This window comes from Ambystoma mexicanum, chromosome 4p (genome assembly GCF_040938575.1).
Source record: "Ambystoma mexicanum isolate Mex_15411 chromosome 4p, UKY_AmexF1_1, whole genome shotgun sequence".
Lineage (NCBI taxonomy): Eukaryota > Metazoa > Chordata > Amphibia > Caudata > Ambystomatidae > Ambystoma > Ambystoma mexicanum.
Window position 1 is genome coordinate 50500217 of NC_090927.1, and position 15433 is coordinate 50515649.

At 53.7% G+C, this 15433-nt stretch overlaps 18 non-coding genes across 18 annotated transcripts; 11 read left to right on the forward strand and 7 right to left on the reverse strand.

Annotated features, from left to right (window-relative positions):
• The first annotated feature begins 547 nt into the window (after nucleotides 1-547).
• Nucleotides 548-620, forward strand: TRNAR-ACG (transfer RNA arginine (anticodon ACG)). The gene has a single exon. It is a non-coding gene; the product is annotated as a tRNA-Arg (tRNA).
• Nucleotides 621-1125: 505 nt separating this feature from the next.
• TRNAE-UUC (transfer RNA glutamic acid (anticodon UUC)) lies at nucleotides 1126-1197 on the reverse strand. The gene has a single exon. It is a non-coding gene; the product is annotated as a tRNA-Glu (tRNA).
• A 734-nt stretch (nucleotides 1198-1931) lies between these two features.
• Nucleotides 1932-2004, forward strand: TRNAR-ACG (transfer RNA arginine (anticodon ACG)). The gene has a single exon. It is a non-coding gene; the product is annotated as a tRNA-Arg (tRNA).
• Nucleotides 2005-2503: 499 nt separating this feature from the next.
• Nucleotides 2504-2575, reverse strand: TRNAE-UUC (transfer RNA glutamic acid (anticodon UUC)). Its single transcript has one exon. It is a non-coding gene; the product is annotated as a tRNA-Glu (tRNA).
• A 734-nt stretch (nucleotides 2576-3309) lies between these two features.
• Nucleotides 3310-3382, forward strand: TRNAR-ACG (transfer RNA arginine (anticodon ACG)). Its single transcript has one exon. It is a non-coding gene; the product is annotated as a tRNA-Arg (tRNA).
• A 1298-nt stretch (nucleotides 3383-4680) lies between these two features.
• TRNAR-ACG (transfer RNA arginine (anticodon ACG)) lies at nucleotides 4681-4753 on the forward strand. Its single transcript has one exon. It is a non-coding gene; the product is annotated as a tRNA-Arg (tRNA).
• A 1298-nt stretch (nucleotides 4754-6051) lies between these two features.
• Nucleotides 6052-6124, forward strand: TRNAR-ACG (transfer RNA arginine (anticodon ACG)). Its single transcript has one exon. It is a non-coding gene; the product is annotated as a tRNA-Arg (tRNA).
• Nucleotides 6125-6623: 499 nt separating this feature from the next.
• On the reverse strand, nucleotides 6624-6695 carry TRNAE-UUC (transfer RNA glutamic acid (anticodon UUC)). The gene has a single exon. It is a non-coding gene; the product is annotated as a tRNA-Glu (tRNA).
• Nucleotides 6696-7429: 734 nt separating this feature from the next.
• Nucleotides 7430-7502, forward strand: TRNAR-ACG (transfer RNA arginine (anticodon ACG)). Its single transcript has one exon. It is a non-coding gene; the product is annotated as a tRNA-Arg (tRNA).
• Nucleotides 7503-8007: 505 nt separating this feature from the next.
• TRNAE-UUC (transfer RNA glutamic acid (anticodon UUC)) lies at nucleotides 8008-8079 on the reverse strand. The gene has a single exon. It is a non-coding gene; the product is annotated as a tRNA-Glu (tRNA).
• A 734-nt stretch (nucleotides 8080-8813) lies between these two features.
• Nucleotides 8814-8886, forward strand: TRNAR-ACG (transfer RNA arginine (anticodon ACG)). The gene has a single exon. It is a non-coding gene; the product is annotated as a tRNA-Arg (tRNA).
• Nucleotides 8887-9391: 505 nt separating this feature from the next.
• TRNAE-UUC (transfer RNA glutamic acid (anticodon UUC)) lies at nucleotides 9392-9463 on the reverse strand. Its single transcript has one exon. It is a non-coding gene; the product is annotated as a tRNA-Glu (tRNA).
• Nucleotides 9464-10197: 734 nt separating this feature from the next.
• Nucleotides 10198-10270, forward strand: TRNAR-ACG (transfer RNA arginine (anticodon ACG)). The gene has a single exon. It is a non-coding gene; the product is annotated as a tRNA-Arg (tRNA).
• Nucleotides 10271-11568: 1298 nt separating this feature from the next.
• TRNAR-ACG (transfer RNA arginine (anticodon ACG)) lies at nucleotides 11569-11641 on the forward strand. The gene has a single exon. It is a non-coding gene; the product is annotated as a tRNA-Arg (tRNA).
• Nucleotides 11642-12146: 505 nt separating this feature from the next.
• On the reverse strand, nucleotides 12147-12218 carry TRNAE-UUC (transfer RNA glutamic acid (anticodon UUC)). The gene has a single exon. It is a non-coding gene; the product is annotated as a tRNA-Glu (tRNA).
• A 734-nt stretch (nucleotides 12219-12952) lies between these two features.
• Nucleotides 12953-13025, forward strand: TRNAR-ACG (transfer RNA arginine (anticodon ACG)). Its single transcript has one exon. It is a non-coding gene; the product is annotated as a tRNA-Arg (tRNA).
• Nucleotides 13026-14323: 1298 nt separating this feature from the next.
• TRNAR-ACG (transfer RNA arginine (anticodon ACG)) lies at nucleotides 14324-14396 on the forward strand. The gene has a single exon. It is a non-coding gene; the product is annotated as a tRNA-Arg (tRNA).
• A 505-nt stretch (nucleotides 14397-14901) lies between these two features.
• Nucleotides 14902-14973, reverse strand: TRNAE-UUC (transfer RNA glutamic acid (anticodon UUC)). Its single transcript has one exon. It is a non-coding gene; the product is annotated as a tRNA-Glu (tRNA).
• Nucleotides 14974-15433: the final 460 nt, after the last annotated feature.

A 15433-nucleotide genomic window follows, 5' to 3' on the forward strand; every position in this document is an offset into this window, starting at 1 on the left:
AAGCACAATACCAAGACCAATCTAAAAATGACTAGCTTGAGAGAACACGCAAGAACCAAGGGCAGCGGTTCGAGCCCTATCAGGGATGGACGGTCCCCTTTTGCTAAAATGGGCAAGAGAGTCTGCAGTTCCTCTCGGAGGCGCGTGAGTGCTGGGGCACGCCTCATTAACCCTTTGCTGCCCGTCTTGCCACCTGAAACCTGCCCCTTGCCCCCAAAGTGCAGCATTGGCTGGGGGCAAATATCTGCAGCCTATTGGCAGGCTGGAGAAGAGTCCCTGTGGCGCTCCTGAAGTGTGTGGGGAAGTAAGCCCCTGACCGATTGACCCCACCCCCCCAACCCCAATAAATGAAGGCAAATCCTGCTTTGCAATTGCTGCCAACTTTTCAGGGCCTTCCTTTCTAGATAGGACTGGAAGATGAAGCGGCTTGAGAGTCAGCTCCGAAATGAAGAGTAGCATTATTTTCTAAAGAGCTGTGTAATGTGGGGAGGGGGCAAGCACAGCACCTCCCTTTTGTGGAAGGATAGGGGTATGCGGAGACCCACGAGGGCCAGTGGCGCAATGGATAACGCGTCTGACTACGGATCAGAAGATTGTAGGTTCGACTCCTACCTGGCTCGGGGAAGCGCGTTTTGTTTTTAATTTAACCCCAATTGTGATTGCGTAGTCTCTGTCTTCTCCCTAGCCTTGGCCGAGGTACTGAACGCTTAACACTCGAGGTCAGCGGAAATGACGGTCTGTCAGGGCGCCCTTCTTTCCTCTGGCCTTTAACGTCTTGCAGCAACGGTTTCAATGCAAGGCGGCCTGTTTTCCAAATGTGGTCCCACCGTTGCTCTCTTGACGGGGGGTGCGGGGGACACGTCACGCCTCAAAGGTGGGTGCAGACGAGATCTCGGGTATGAAAGCCGCAGACATTGGTATGCACCTCATACCCAAGCCGCTTGTAGTCGGCCCTTCTTCTTGCAAGTCCAGCCCTCATACTGAGGAATCGGGAGCCTGAAACACGGACAGACTGCATGGGGCCGCCGGGGCCCCAAGGGAAACAATGTGGGGAAATTCAGGCTTTTCTCAAAATGTAAATGCAACAGAAACGGAATCGGGAGTTCTATGTAGAAAAGGCTAGTCTTCCCATACCGGGAGTCGAACCCGGGCCGCCTGGGTGAAAACCAGGAATCCTAACCGCTAGACCATATGGGAGGCTGTCAGAAAGAAGCAGGTTATGGAGATCCTGAGAGCAGTGCCCCATGGGTCCACCACTGGCAGGATGCTTGAGAAGCTTGACCGGTGGTGTCCCACGCAAATGACCGAGATGCACTTTCAGTGGCAGAAATCAAGCTTTACGCTGCTCTGGTATTGAGCTGTCATTGCTTACAGTGGCTAAGCAAAGCACAATACCAAGACCAATCTAAAAATGACTAGCTTGAGAGAACACGCAAGAACCAAGGGCAGCGGTTCGAGCCCTATCAGGGATGGACGGTCCCCTTTTGCTAAAATGGGCAAGAGAGTCTGCAGTTCCTCTCGGAGGCGCGTGAGTGCTGGGGCACGCCTCATTAACCCTTTGCTGCCCGTCTTGCCACCTGAAACCTGCCCCTTGCCCCCAAAGTGCAGCATTGGCTGGGGGCAAATATCTGCAGCCTATTGGCAGGCTGGAGAAGAGTCCCTGTGGCGCTCCTGAAGTGTGTGGGGAAGTAAGCCCCTGACCGATTGACCCCACCCCCCCAACCCCAATAAATGAAGGCAAATCCTGCTTTGCAATTGCTGCCAACTTTTCAGGGCCTTCCTTTCTAGATAGGACTGGAAGATGAAGCGGCTTGAGAGTCAGCTCCGAAATGAAGAGTAGCATTATTTTCTAAAGAGCTGTGTAATGTGGGGAGGGGGCAAGCACAGCACCTCCCTTTTGTGGAAGGATAGGGGTATGCGCAGACCCACGAGGGCCAGTGGCGCAATGGATAACGCGTCTGACTACGGATCAGAAGATTGTAGGTTCGACTCCTACCTGGCTCGGGGAAGCGCGTTTTGTTTTTAATTTAACCCCAATTGTGATTGCGTAGTCTCTGTCTTCTCCCTAGCCTTGGCCGAGGTACTGAACGCTTAACACTCGAGGTCAGCGGAAATGACGGTCTGTCAGGGCGCCCTTCTTTCCTCTGGCCTTTAACGTCTTGCAGCAACGGTTTCAATGCAAGGCGGCCTGTTTTCCAAATGTGGTCCCACCGTTGCTCTCTTGACGGGGGGTGCGGGGGACACGTCACGCCTCAAAGGTGGGTGCAGACGAGATCTCGGGTATGAAAGCCGCAGACATTGGTATGCACCTCATACCCAAGCCGCTTGTAGTCGGCCCTTCTTCTTGCAAGTCCAGCCCTCATACTGAGGAATCGGGAGCCTGAAACACGGACAGACTGCATGGGGCCGCCGGGGCCCCAAGGGAAACAATGTGGGGAAATTCAGGCTTTTCTCAAAATGTAAATGCAACAGAAACGGGAGTTCTATGTAGAAAAGGCTAGTCTTCCCATACCGGGAGTCGAACCCGGGCCGTCTGGGTGAAAACCAGGAATCCTAACCGCTAGACCATATGGGAGGCTGTCAGCAAGAAGCAGGTTATGGAGATCCTGAGAGCAGTGCCCCATGGGTCCACCACTGGCAGGATGCTTGAGAAGCTTGACCGGTGGTGTCCCACGCAAATGACCGAGATGCACTTTCAGTGGCAGAAATCAAGCTTTACGCTGCTCTGGTATTGAGCTGTCATTGCTTACAGTGGCTAAGCAAAGCACAATACCAAGACCAATCTAAAAATGACTAGCTTGAGAGAACACGCAAGAACCAAGGGCAGCGGTTCGAGCCCTATCAGGGGTGGACGGTCCCCTTTTGCTAAAATGGGCAAGAGAGTCTGCAGTTCCTCTCGGAGGCGCGTGAGTGCTGGGGCATGCCTCATTAACCCTTTGCTGCCCGTCTTGCCACCTGAAACCTGCCCCTTGCCCCCAAAGTGCAGCATTGGCTGGGGGCAAATATCTGCAGCCTATTGGCAGGCTGGAGAAGAGTCCCTGTGGCGCTCCTGAAGTGTGTGGGGAAGGAAGCCCCTGACCGATTGACCCCACCCCCCCAACCCCAATAAATGAAGGCAAATCCTGCTTTGCAATTGCTGCCAACTTTTCAGGGCCTTCCTTTCTAGATAGGACTGGAAGATGAAGCGGCTTGAGAGTCAGCTCCGAAATGAAGAGTAGCATTATTTTCTAAAGAGCTGTGTAATGTGGGGAGGGGGCAAGCACAGTACCTCCCTTTTGTGGAAGGATAGGGGTATGCGCAGACCCACGAGGGCCAGTGGCGCAATGGATAACGCGTCTGACTACGGATCAGAAGATTGTAGGTTTGACTCCTACCTGGCTCGGGGAAGCGCGTTTTGTTTTTAATTTAACCCCAATTGTGATTGCGTAGTCTCTGTCTTCTCCCTAGCCTTGGCCGAGGTACTGAACGCTTAACACTCGAGGTCAGCGGAAATGACGGTCTGTCAGGGCGCCCTTCTTTCCTCTGGCCTTTAACGTCTTGCAGCAACGGTTTCAATGCAAGGCGGCCTGTTTTCCAAATGTGGTCCCACCGTTGCTCTCTTGACGGGGGGTGCGGGGGACACGTCACGCCTCAAAGGTGGGTGCAGACGAGATCTCGGGTATGAAAGCCGCAGACATTGGTATGCACCTCATACCCAAGCCGCTTGTAGTCGGCCCTTCTTCTTGCAAGTCCAGCCCTCATACTGAGGAATCGGGAGCCTGAAACACGGACAGACTGCATGGGGCCGCCGGGGCCCCAAGGGAAACAATGTGGGGAAATTCAGGCTTTTCTCAAAATGTAAATGCAACAGAAACGGAATCGGGAGTTCTATGTAGAAAAGGCTAGTCTTCCCATACCGGGCCGCCTGGGTGAAAACCAGGAATCCTAACCGCTAGACCATATGGGAGGCTGTCAGCAAGCAGCAGGTTATGGAGATCCTGAGAGCAGTGCCCCATGGGTCCACCACTGGCAGGATGCTTGAGAAGCTTGACCGGTGGTGTCCCACGCAAATGACCGAGATGCACTTTCAGTGGCAGAAATCAAGCTTTACGCTGCTCTGGTATTGAGCTGTCATTGCTTACAGTGGCTAAGCAAAGCACAATACCAAGACCAATCTAAAAATGACTAGCTTGAGAGAACACGCAAGAACCAAGGGCAGCGGTTCGAGCCCTATCAGGGATGGACGGTCCCCTTTTGCTAAAATGGGCAAGAGAGTCTGCAGTTCCTCTCGGAGGCGCGTGAGTGCTGGGGCACGCCTCATTAACCCTTTGCTGCCCGTCTTGCCACCTGAAACCTGCCCCTTGCCCCCAAAGTGCAGCATTGGCTGGGGGCAAATATCTGCAGCCTATTGGCAGGCTGGAGAAGAGTCCCTGTGGCGCTCCTGAAGTGTGTGGGGAAGTAAGCCCCTGACCGATTGACCCCACCCCCCCAACCCCAATAAATGAAGGCAAATCCTGCTTTGCAATTGCTGCCAACTTTTCAGGGCCTTCCTTTCTAGATAGGACTGGAAGATGAAGCGGCTTGAGAGTCAGCTCCGAAATGAAGAGTAGCATTATTTTCTAAAGAGCTGTGTAATGTGGGGAGGGGGCAAGCACAGCACCTCCCTTTTGTGGAAGGATAGGGGTATGCGCAGACCCACGAGGGCCAGTGGCGCAATGGATAACGCGTCTGACTACGGATCAGAAGATTGTAGGTTCGACTCCTACCTGGCTCGGGGAAGCGCGTTTTGTTTTTAATTTAACCCCAATTGTGATTGCCTAGTCTCTGTCTTCTCCCTAGCCTTGGCCGAGGTACTGAACGCTTAACACTCGAGGTCAGCGGAAATGACGGTCTGTCAGGGCGCCCTTCTTTCCTCTGGCCTTTAACGTCTTGCAGCAACGGTTTCAATGCAAGGCGGCCTGTTTTCCAAATGTGGTCCCACCGTTGCTCTCTTGACGGGGGGTGCGGGGGACACGTCACGCCTCAAAGGTGGGTGCAGACGAGATCTCGGGTATGAAAGCCGCAGACATTGGTATGCACCTCATACCCAAGCCGCTTGTAGTCGGCCCTTCTTCTTGCAAGTCCAGCCCTCATACTGAGGAATCGGGAGCCTGAAACACGGACAGACTGCATGGGGCCGCCGGGGCCCCAAGGGAAACAATGTGGGGAAATTCAGGCTTTTCTCAAAATGTAAATGCAACAGAAACGGAATCGGGAGTTCTATGTAGAAAAGGCTAGTCTTCCCATACCGGGCCGCCTGGGTGAAAACCAGGAATCCTAACCGCTAGACCATATGGGAGGCTGTCAGCAAGAAGCAGGTTATGGAGATCCTGAGAGCAGTGCCCCATGGGTCCACCACTGGCAGGATGCTTGAGAAGCTTGACCGGTGGTGTCCCACGCAAATGACCGAGATGCACTTTCAGTGGCAGAAATCAAGCTTTACGCTGCTCTGGTATTGAGCTGTCATTGCTTACAGTGGCTAAGCAAAGCACAATACCAAGACCAATCTAAAAATGACTAGCTTGAGAGAACACGCAAGAACCAAGGGCAGCGGTTCGAGCCCTATCAGGGATGGACGGTCCCCTTTTGCTAAAATGGGCAAGAGAGTCTGCAGTTCCTCTCGGAGGCGCGTGAGTGCTGGGGCACGCCTCATTAACCCTTTGCTGCCCGTCTTGCCACCTGAAACCTGCCCCTTGCCCCCAAAGTGCAGCATTGGCTGGGGGCAAATATCTGCAGCCTATTGGCAGGCTGGAGAAGAGTCCCTGTGGCGCTCCTGAAGTGTGTGGGGAAGTAAGCCCCTGACCGATTGACCCCACCCCCCCAACCCCAATAAATGAAGGCAAATCCTGCTTTGCAATTGCTGCCAACTTTTCAGGGCCTTCCTTTCTAGATAGGACTGGAAGATGAAGCGGCTTGAGAGTCAGCTCCGAAATGAAGAGTAGCATTATTTTCTAAAGAGCTGTGTAATGTGGGGAGGGGGCAAGCACAGCACCTCCCTTTTGTGGAAGGATAGGGGTATGCGCAGACCCACGAGGGCCAGTGGCGCAATGGATAACGCGTCTGACTACGGATCAGAAGATTGTAGGTTCGACTCCTACCTGGCTCGGGGAAGCGCGTTTTGTTTTTAATTTAACCCCAATTGTGATTGCGTAGTCTCTGTCTTCTCCCTAGCCTTGGCCGAGGTACTGAACGCTTAACACTCGAGGTCAGCGGAAATGACGGTCTGTCAGGGCGCCCTTCTTTCCTCTGGCCTTTAACGTCTTGCAGCAACGGTTTCAATGCAAGGCGGCCTGTTTTCCAAATGTGGTCCCACCGTTGCTCTCTTGACGGGGGGTGCGGGGGACACGTCACGCCTCAAAGGTGGGTGCAGACGAGATCTCGGGTATGAAAGCCGCAGACATTGGTATGCACCTCATACCCAAGCCGCTTGTAGTCGGCCCTTCTTCTTGCAAGTCCAGCCCTCATACTGAGGAATCGGGAGCCTGAAACACGGACAGACTGCATGGGGCCGCCGGGGCCCCAAGGGAAACAATGTGGGGAAATTCAGGCTTTTCTCAAAATGTAAATGCAACAGAAACGGGAGTTCTATGTAGAAAAGGCTAGTCTTCCCATACCGGGAGTCGAACCCGGGCCGCCTGGGTGAAAACCAGGAATCCTAACCGCTAGACCATATGGGAGGCGGTCAGCAAGAAGCAGGTTATGGAGATCCTGAGAGCAGTGCCCCATGGGTCCACCACTGGCAGGATGCTTGAGAAGCTTGACCGGTGGTGTCCCACGCAAATGACCGAGATGCACTTTCAGTGGCAGAAATCAAGCTTTACGCTGCTCTGGTATTGAGCTGTCATTGCTTACAGTGGCTAAGCAAAGCACAATACCAAGACCAATCTAAAAATGACTAGCTTGAGAGAACACGCAAGAACCAAGGGCAGCGGTTCGAGCCCTATCAGGGATGGACGGTCCCCTTTTGCTAAAATGGGCAAGAGAGTCTGCAGTTCCTCTCGGAGGCGCGTGAGTGCTGGGGCACGCCTCATTAACCCTTTGCTGCCCGTCTTGCCACCTGAAACCTGCCCCTTGCCCCCAAAGTGCAGCATTGGCTGGGGGCAAATATCTGCAGCCTATTGGCAGGCTGGAGAAGAGTCCCTGTGGTGCTCCTGAAGTGTGTGGGGAAGTAAGCCCCTGACCGATTGACCCCACCCCCCCAACCCCAATAAATGAAGGCAAATCCTGCTTTGCAATTGCTGCCAACTTTTCAGGGCCTTCCTTTCTAGATAGGACTGGAAGATGAAGCGGCTTGAGAGTCAGCTCCGAAATGAAGAGTAGCATTATTTTCTAAAGAGCTGTGTAATGTGGGGAGGGGGCAAGCACAGCACCTCCCTTTTGTGGAAGGATAGGGGTATGCGCAGACCCACGAGGGCCAGTGGCGCAATGGATAACGCGTCTGACTACGGATCAGAAGATTGTAGGTTCGACTCCTACCTGGCTCGGGGAAGCGCGTTTTGTTTTTAATTTAACCCCAATTGTGATTGCGTAGTCTCTGTCTTCTCCCTAGCCTTGGCCGAGGTACTGAACGCTTAACACTCGAGGTCAGCGGAAATGACGGTCTGTCAGGGCGCCCTTCTTTCCTCTGGCCTTTAACGTCTTGCAGCAACGGTTTCAATGCAAGGCGGCCTGTTTTCCAAATGTGGTCCCACCGTTGCTCTCTTGACGGGGGGTGCGGGGGACACGTCACGCCTCAAAGGTGGGTGCAGACGAGATCTCGGGTATGAAAGCCGCAGACATTGGTATGCACCTCATACCCAAGCCGCTTGTAGTCGGCCCTTCTTCTTGCAAGTCCAGCCCTCATACTGAGGAATCGGGAGCCTGAAACACGGACAGACTGCATGGGGCCGCCGGGGCCCCAAGGGAAACAATGTGGGGAAATTCAGGCTTTTCTCAAAATGTAAATGCAACAGAAACGGAATCGGGAGTTCTATGTAGAAAAGGCTAGTCTTCCCATACCGGGAGTCGAACCCGGGCCGCCTGGGTGAAAACCAGGAATCCTAACCGCTAGACCATATGGGAGGCTGTCAGCAAGAAGCAGGTTATGGAGATCCTGAGAGCAGTGCCCCATGGGTCCACCACTGGCAGGATGCTTGAGAAGCTTGACCGGTGGTGTCCCACGCAAATGACCGAGATGCACTTTCAGTGGCAGAAATCAAGCTTTACGCTGCTCTGGTATTGAGCTGTCATTGCTTACAGTGGCTAAGCAAAGCACAATACCAAGACCAATCTAAAAATGGCTAGCTTGAGAGAACACGCAAGAACCAAGGGCAGCGGTTCGAGCCCTATCAGGGATGGACGGTCCCCTTTTGCTAAAATGGGCAAGAGAGTCTGCAGTTCCTCTCGGAGGCGCGTGAGTGCTGGGGCACGCCTCATTAACCCTTTGCTGCCCGTCTTGCCACCTGAAACCTGCCCCTTGCCCCCAAAGTGCAGCATTGGCTGGGGGCAAATATCTGCAGCCTATTGGCAGGCTGGAGAAGAGTCCCTGTGGCGCTCCTGAAGTGTGTGGGGAAGTAAGCCCCTGACCGATTGACCCCACCCCCCCAACCCCAATAAATGAAGGCAAATCCTGCTTTGCAATTGCTGCCAACTTTTCAGGGCCTTCCTTTCTAGATAGGACTGGAAGATGAAGCGGCTTGAGAGTCAGCTCCGAAATGAAGAGTAGCATTATTTTCTAAAGAGCTGTGTAATGTGGGGAGGGGGCAAGCACAGCACCTCCCTTTTGTGGAAGGATAGGGGTATGCGCAGACCCACGAGGGCCAGTGGCGCAATGGATAACGCGTCTGACTACGGATCAGAAGATTGTAGGTTCGACTCCTACCTGGCTCGGGGAAGCGCGTTTTGTTTTTAATTTAACCCCAATTGTGATTGCGTAGTCTCTGTCTTCTCCCTAGCCTTGGCCGAGGTACTGAACGCTTAACACTCGAGGTCAGCGGAAATGACGGTCTGTCAGGGCGCCCTTCTTTCCTCTGGCCTTTAACGTCTTGCAGCAACGGTTTCAATGCAAGGCGGCCTGTTTTCCAAATGTGGTCCCACCGTTGCTCTCTTGACGGGGGGTGCGGGGGACACGTCACGCCTCAAAGGTGGGTGCAGACGAGATCTCGGGTATGAAAGCCGCAGACATTGGTATGCACCTCATACCCAAGCCGCTTGTAGTCGGCCCTTCTTCTTGCAAGTCCAGCCCTCATACTGAGGAATCGGGAGCCTGAAACACGGACAGACTGCATGGGGCCGCCGGGGCCCCAAGGGAAACAATGTGGGGAAATTCAGGCTTTTCTCAAAATGTAAATGCAACAGAAACGGAATCGGGAGTTCTATGTAGAAAAGGCTAGTCTTCCCATACCGGGAGTCGAACCCGGGCCGCCTGGGTGAAAACCAGGAATCCTAACCGCTAGACCATATGGGAGGCTGTCAGCAAGAAGCAGGTTATGGAGATCCTGAGAGCAGTGCCCCATGGGTCCACCACTGGCAGGATGCTTGAGAAGCTTGACCGGTGGTGTCCCACGCAAATGACCGAGATGCACTTTCAGTGGCAGAAATCAAGCTTTACGCTGCTCTGGTATTGAGCTGTCATTGCTTACAGTGGCTAAGCAAAGCACAATACCAAGACCAATCTAAAAATGACTAGCTTGAGAGAACACGCAAGAACCAAGGGCAGCGGTTCGAGCCCTATCAGGGATGGACGGTCCCCTTTTGCTAAAATGGGCAAGAGAGTCTGCAGTTCCTCTCGGAGGCGCGTGAGTGCTGGGGCACGCCTCATTAACCCTTTGCTGCCCGTCTTGCCACCTGAAACCTGCCCCTTGCCCCCAAAGTGCAGCATTGGCTGGGGGCAAATATCTGCAGCCTATTGGCAGGCTGGAGAAGAGTCCCTGTGGCGCTCCTGAAGTGTGTGGGGAAGTAAGCCCCTGACCGATTGACCCCACCCCCCCAACCCCAATAAATGAAGGCAAATCCTGCTTTGCAATTGCTGCCAACTTTTCAGGGCCTTCCTTTCTAGATAGGACTGGAAGATGAAGCGGCTTGAGAGTCAGCTCCGAAATGAAGAGTAGCATTATTTTCTAAAGAGCTGTGTAATGTGGGGAGGGGGCAAGCACAGCACCTCCCTTTTGTGGAAGGATAGGGGTATGCGCAGACCCACGAGGGCCGGTGGCGCAATGGATAACGCGTCTGACTACGGATCAGAAGATTGTAGGTTCGACTCCTACCTGGCTCGGGGAAGCGCGTTTTGTTTTTAATTTAACCCCAATTGTGATTGCGTAGTCTCTGTCTTCTCCCTAGCCTTGGCCGAGGTACTGAACGCTTAACACTCGAGGTCAGCGGAAATGACGGTCTGTCAGGGCGCCCTTCTTTCCTCTGGCCTTTAACGTCTTGCAGCAACGGTTTCAATGCAAGGCGGCCTGTTTTCCAAATGTGGTCCCACCGTTGCTCTCTTGACGGGGGGTGCGGGGGACACGTCACGCCTCAAAGGTGGGTGCAGACGAGATCTCGGGTATGAAAGCCGCAGACATTGGTATGCACCTCATACCCAAGCCGCTTGTAGTCGGCCCTTCTTCTTGCAAGTCCAGCCCTCATACTGAGGAATCGGGAGCCTGAAACACGGACAGACTGCATGGGGCCGCCGGGGCCCCAAGGGAAACAATGTGGGGAAATTCAGGCTTTTCTCAAAATGTAAATGCAACAGAAACGGAATCGGGAGTTCTATGTAGAAAAGGCTAGTCTTCCCATACCGGGCCGCCTGGGTGAAAACCAGGAATCCTAACCGCTAGACCATATGGGAGGCTGTCAGCAAGAAGCAGGTTATGGAGATCCTGAGAGCAGTGCCCCATGGGTCCACCACTGGCAGGATGCTTGAGAAGCTTGACCGGTGGTGTCCCACGCAAATGACCGAGATGCACTTTCAGTGGCAGAAATCAAGCTTTACGCTGCTCTGGTATTGAGCTGTCATTGCTTACAGTGGCTAAGCAAAGCACAATACCAAGACCAATCTAAAAATGACTAGCTTGAGAGAACACGCAAGAACCAAGGGCAGCGGTTCGAGCCCTATCAGGGATGGACGGTCCCCTTTTGCTAAAATGGGCAAGAGAGTCTGCAGTTCCTCTCGGAGGCGCGTGAGTGCTGGGGCACGCCTCATTAACCCTTTGCTGCCCGTCTTGCCACCTGAAACCTGCCCCTTGCCCCCAAAGTGCAGCATTGGCTGGGGGCAAATATCTGCAGCCTATTGGCAGGCTTGAGAAGAGTCCCTGTGGCGCTCCTGAAGTGTGTGGGGAAGTAAGCCCCTGACCGATTGACCCCACCCCCCCAACCCCAATAAATGAAGGCAAATCCTGCTTTGCAATTGCTGCCAACTTTTCAGGGCCTTCCTTTCTAGATAGGACTGGAAGATGAAGCGGCTTGAGAGTCAGCTCCGAAATGAAGAGTAGCATTATTTTCTAAAGAGCTGTGTAATGTGGGGAGGGGGCAAGCACAGTACCTCCCTTTTGTGGAAGGATAGGGGTATGCGCAGACCCACGAGGGCCAGTGGCGCAATGGATAACGCGTCTGACTACGGATCAGAAGATTGTAGGTTCGACTCCTACCTGGCTCGGGGAAGCGCGTTTTGTTTTTAATTTAACCCCAATTGTGATTGCGTAGTCTCTGTCTTCTCCCTAGCCTTGGCCGAGGTACTGAACGCTTAACACTCGAGGTCAGCGGAAATGACGGTCTGTCAGGGCGCCCTTCTTTCCTCTGGCCTTTAACGTCTTGCAGCAACGGTTTCAATGCAAGGCGGCCTGTTTTCCAAATGTGGTCCCACCGTTGCTCTCTTGACGGGGGGTGCGGGGGACACGTCACGCCTCAAAGGTGGGTGCAGACGAGATCTCGGGTATGAAAGCCGCAGACATTGGTATGCACCTCATACCCAAGCCGCTTGTAGTCGGCCCTTCTTCTTGCAAGTCCAGCCCTCATACTGAGGAATCGGGAGCCTGAAACACGGACAGACTGCATGGGGCCGCCGGGGCCCCAAGGGAAACAATGTGGGGAAATTCAGGCTTTTCTCAAAATGTAAATGCAACAGAAACGGAATCGGGAGTTCTATGTAGAAAAGGCTAGTCTTCCCATACCGGGAGTCGAACCCGGGCCGCCTGGGTGAAAACCAGGAATCCTAACCGCTAGACCATATGGGAGGCTGTCAGCAAGAAGCAGGTTATGGAGATCCTGAGAGCAGTGCCCCATGGGTCCACCACTGGCAGGATGCTTGAGAAGCTTGACCGGTGGTGTCCCACGCAAATGACCGAGATGCACTTTCAGTGGCAGAAATCAAGCTTTACGCTGCTCTGGTATTGAGCTGTCATTGCTTACAGTGGCTAAGCAAAGCACAATACCAAGACCAATCTAAAAATGACTAGCTTGAGAGAACACGCAAGAACCAAGGGCAGCGGTTCGAGCCCTATCAGGGATGGACGGTCCCCTTTTGCTAAAATGGGCAAGAGAGTCTGCAGTTCCTCTCGGAGGCGCGTGAGTGCTGGGGCACGCCTCATTAACCCTTTGCTGCCCGTCTTGCCACCTGAAACCTGCCCCTTGCCCCCAAAGTGCAGCATTGGCTGGGGGCAAATATCTGCAGCCTATTGGCAGGCTTGAGAAGAGTCCCTGTGGCGCTCCTGAAGTGTGTGGGGAAGTAAGCCCCTGACCGATTGACCCCACCCCCCCAACCCCAATAAATGAAGGCAAATCCTGCTTTGCAATTGCTGCCAACTTTTCAGGGCCTTCCTTTCTAGATAGGACTGGAAGATGAAGCGGCTTGAGAGTCAGCTCCGAAATGAAGAGTAGCATTATTTTCTAAAGAGCTGTGTAATGTGGGGAGGGGGCAAGCACAGCACCTCCCTTTTGTGGAAGGATAGGGGTATGCGCAGACCCACGAGGGCCAGTGGCGCAATGGATAACGCGTCTGACTACGGATCAGAAGATTGTAGGTTCGACTCCTACCTGGCTCGGGGAAGCGCGTTTTGTTTTTAATTTAACCCCAATTGTGATTGCGTAGTCTCTGTCTTCTCCCTAGCCTTGGCCGAGGTACTGAACGCTTAACACTCGAGGTCAGCGGAAATGACGGTCTGTCAGGGCGCCCTTCTTTCCTCTGGCCTTTAACGTCTTGCAGCAACGGTTTCAATGCAAGGCGGCCTGTTTTCCAAATGTGGTCCCACCGTTGCTCTCTTGACGGGGGGTGCGGGGGACACGTCACGCCTCAAAGGTGGGTGCAGACGAGATCTCGGGTATGAAAGCCGCAGACATTGGTATGCACCTCATACCCAAGCCGCTTGTAGTCGGCCCTTCTTCTTGCAAGTCCAGCCCTCATACTGAGGAATCGGGAGCCTGAAACACGGACAGACTACATGGGGCCGCCGGGGCCCCAAGGGAAACAATGTGGGGAAATTCAGGCTTTTCTCAAAATGTAAATGCAACAGAAACGGAATCGGGAGTTCTATGTAGAAAAGGCTAGTCTTCCCATACCGGGCCGCCTGGGTGAAAACCAGGAATCCTAACCGCTAGACCATATGGGAGGCTGTCAGCAAGAAGCAGGTTATGGAGATCCTGAGAGCAGTGCCCCATGGGTCCACCACTGGCAGGATGCTTGAGAAGCTTGACCGGTGGTGTCCCACGCAAATGACCGAGATGCACTTTCAGTGGCAGAAATCAAGCTTTACGCTGCTCTGGTATTGAGCTGTCATTGCTTACAGTGGCTAAGCAAAGCACAATACCAAGACCAATCTAAAAATGACTAGCTTGAGAGAACACGCAAGAACCAAGGGCAGCGGTTCGAGCCCTATCAGGGATGGACGGTCCCCTTTTGCTAAAATGGGCAAGAGAGTCTGCAGTTCCTCTCGGAGGCGCGTGAGTGCTGGGGCACGCCTCATTAACCCTTTGCTGCCCGTCTTGCCACCTGAAACCTGCCCCTTGCCCCCAAAGTGCAGCATTGGCTGGGGGCAAATATCTGCAGCCTATTGGCAGGCTTGAGAAGAGTCCCTGTGGCGCTCCTGAAGTGTGTGGGGAAGTAAGCCCCTGACCGATTGACCCCACCCCCCCAACCCCAATAAATGAAGGCAAATCCTGCTTTGCAATTGCTGCCAACTTTTCAGGGCCTTCCTTTCTAGATAGGACTGGAAGATGAAGCGGCTTGAGAGTCAGCTCCGAAATGAAGAGTAGCATTATTTTCTAAAGAGCTGTGTAATGTGGGGAGGGGGCAAGCACAGTACCTCCCTTTTGTGGAAGGATAGGGGTATGCGCAGACCCACGAGGGCCAGTGGCGCAATGGATAACGCGTCTGACTACGGATCAGAAGATTGTAGGTTCGACTCCTACCTGGCTCGGGGAAGCGCGTTTTGTTTTTAATTTAACCCCAATTGTGATTGCGTAGTCTCTGTCTTCTCCCTAGCCTTGGCCGAGGTACTGAACGCTTAACACTCGAGGTCAGCGGAAATGACGGTCTGTCAGGGCGCCCTTCTTTCCTCTGGCCTTTAACGTCTTGCAGCAACGGTTTCAATGCAAGGCGGCCTGTTTTCCAAATGTGGTCCCACCGTTGCTCTCTTGACGGGGGGTGCGGGGGACACGTCACGCCTCAAAGGTGGGTGCAGACGAGATCTCGGGTATGAAAGCCGCAGACATTGGTATGCACCTCATACCCAAGCCGCTTGTAGTCGGCCCTTCTTCTTGCAAGTCCAGCCCTCATACTGAGGAATCGGGAGCCTGAAACACGGACAGACTGCATGGGGCCGCCGGGGCCCCAAGGGAAACAATGTGGGGAAATTCAGGCTTTTCTCAAAATGTAAATGCAACAGAAACGGAATCGGGAGTTCTATGTAGAAAAGGCTAGTCTTCCCATACCGGGAGTCGAACCCGGGCCGCCTGGGTGAAAACCAGGAATCCTAACCGCTAGACCATATGGGAGGCTGTCAGCAAGAAGCAGGTTATGGAGATCCTGAGAGCAGTGCCCCATGGGTCCACCACTGGCAGGATGCTTGAGAAGCTTGACCGGTGGTGTCCCACGCAAATGACCGAGATGCACTTTCAGTGGCAGAAATCAAGCTTTACGCTGCTCTGGTATTGAGCTGTCATTGCTTACAGTGGCTAAGCAAAGCACAATACCAAGACCAATCTAAAAATGACTAGCTTGAGAGAACACGCAAGAACCAAGGGCAGCGGTTCGAGCCCTATCAGGGATGGACGGTCCCCTTTTGCTAAAATGGGCAAGAGAGTCTGCAGTTCCTCTCGGAGGCGCGTGAGTGCTGGGGCACGCCTCATTAACCCTTTGCTGCCCGTCTTGCCACCTGAAACCTGCCCCTTGCCCCCAAAGTGCAGCATTGGCTGGGGGCAAATATCTGCAGCCTATTGGCAGGCTTGAGAAGAG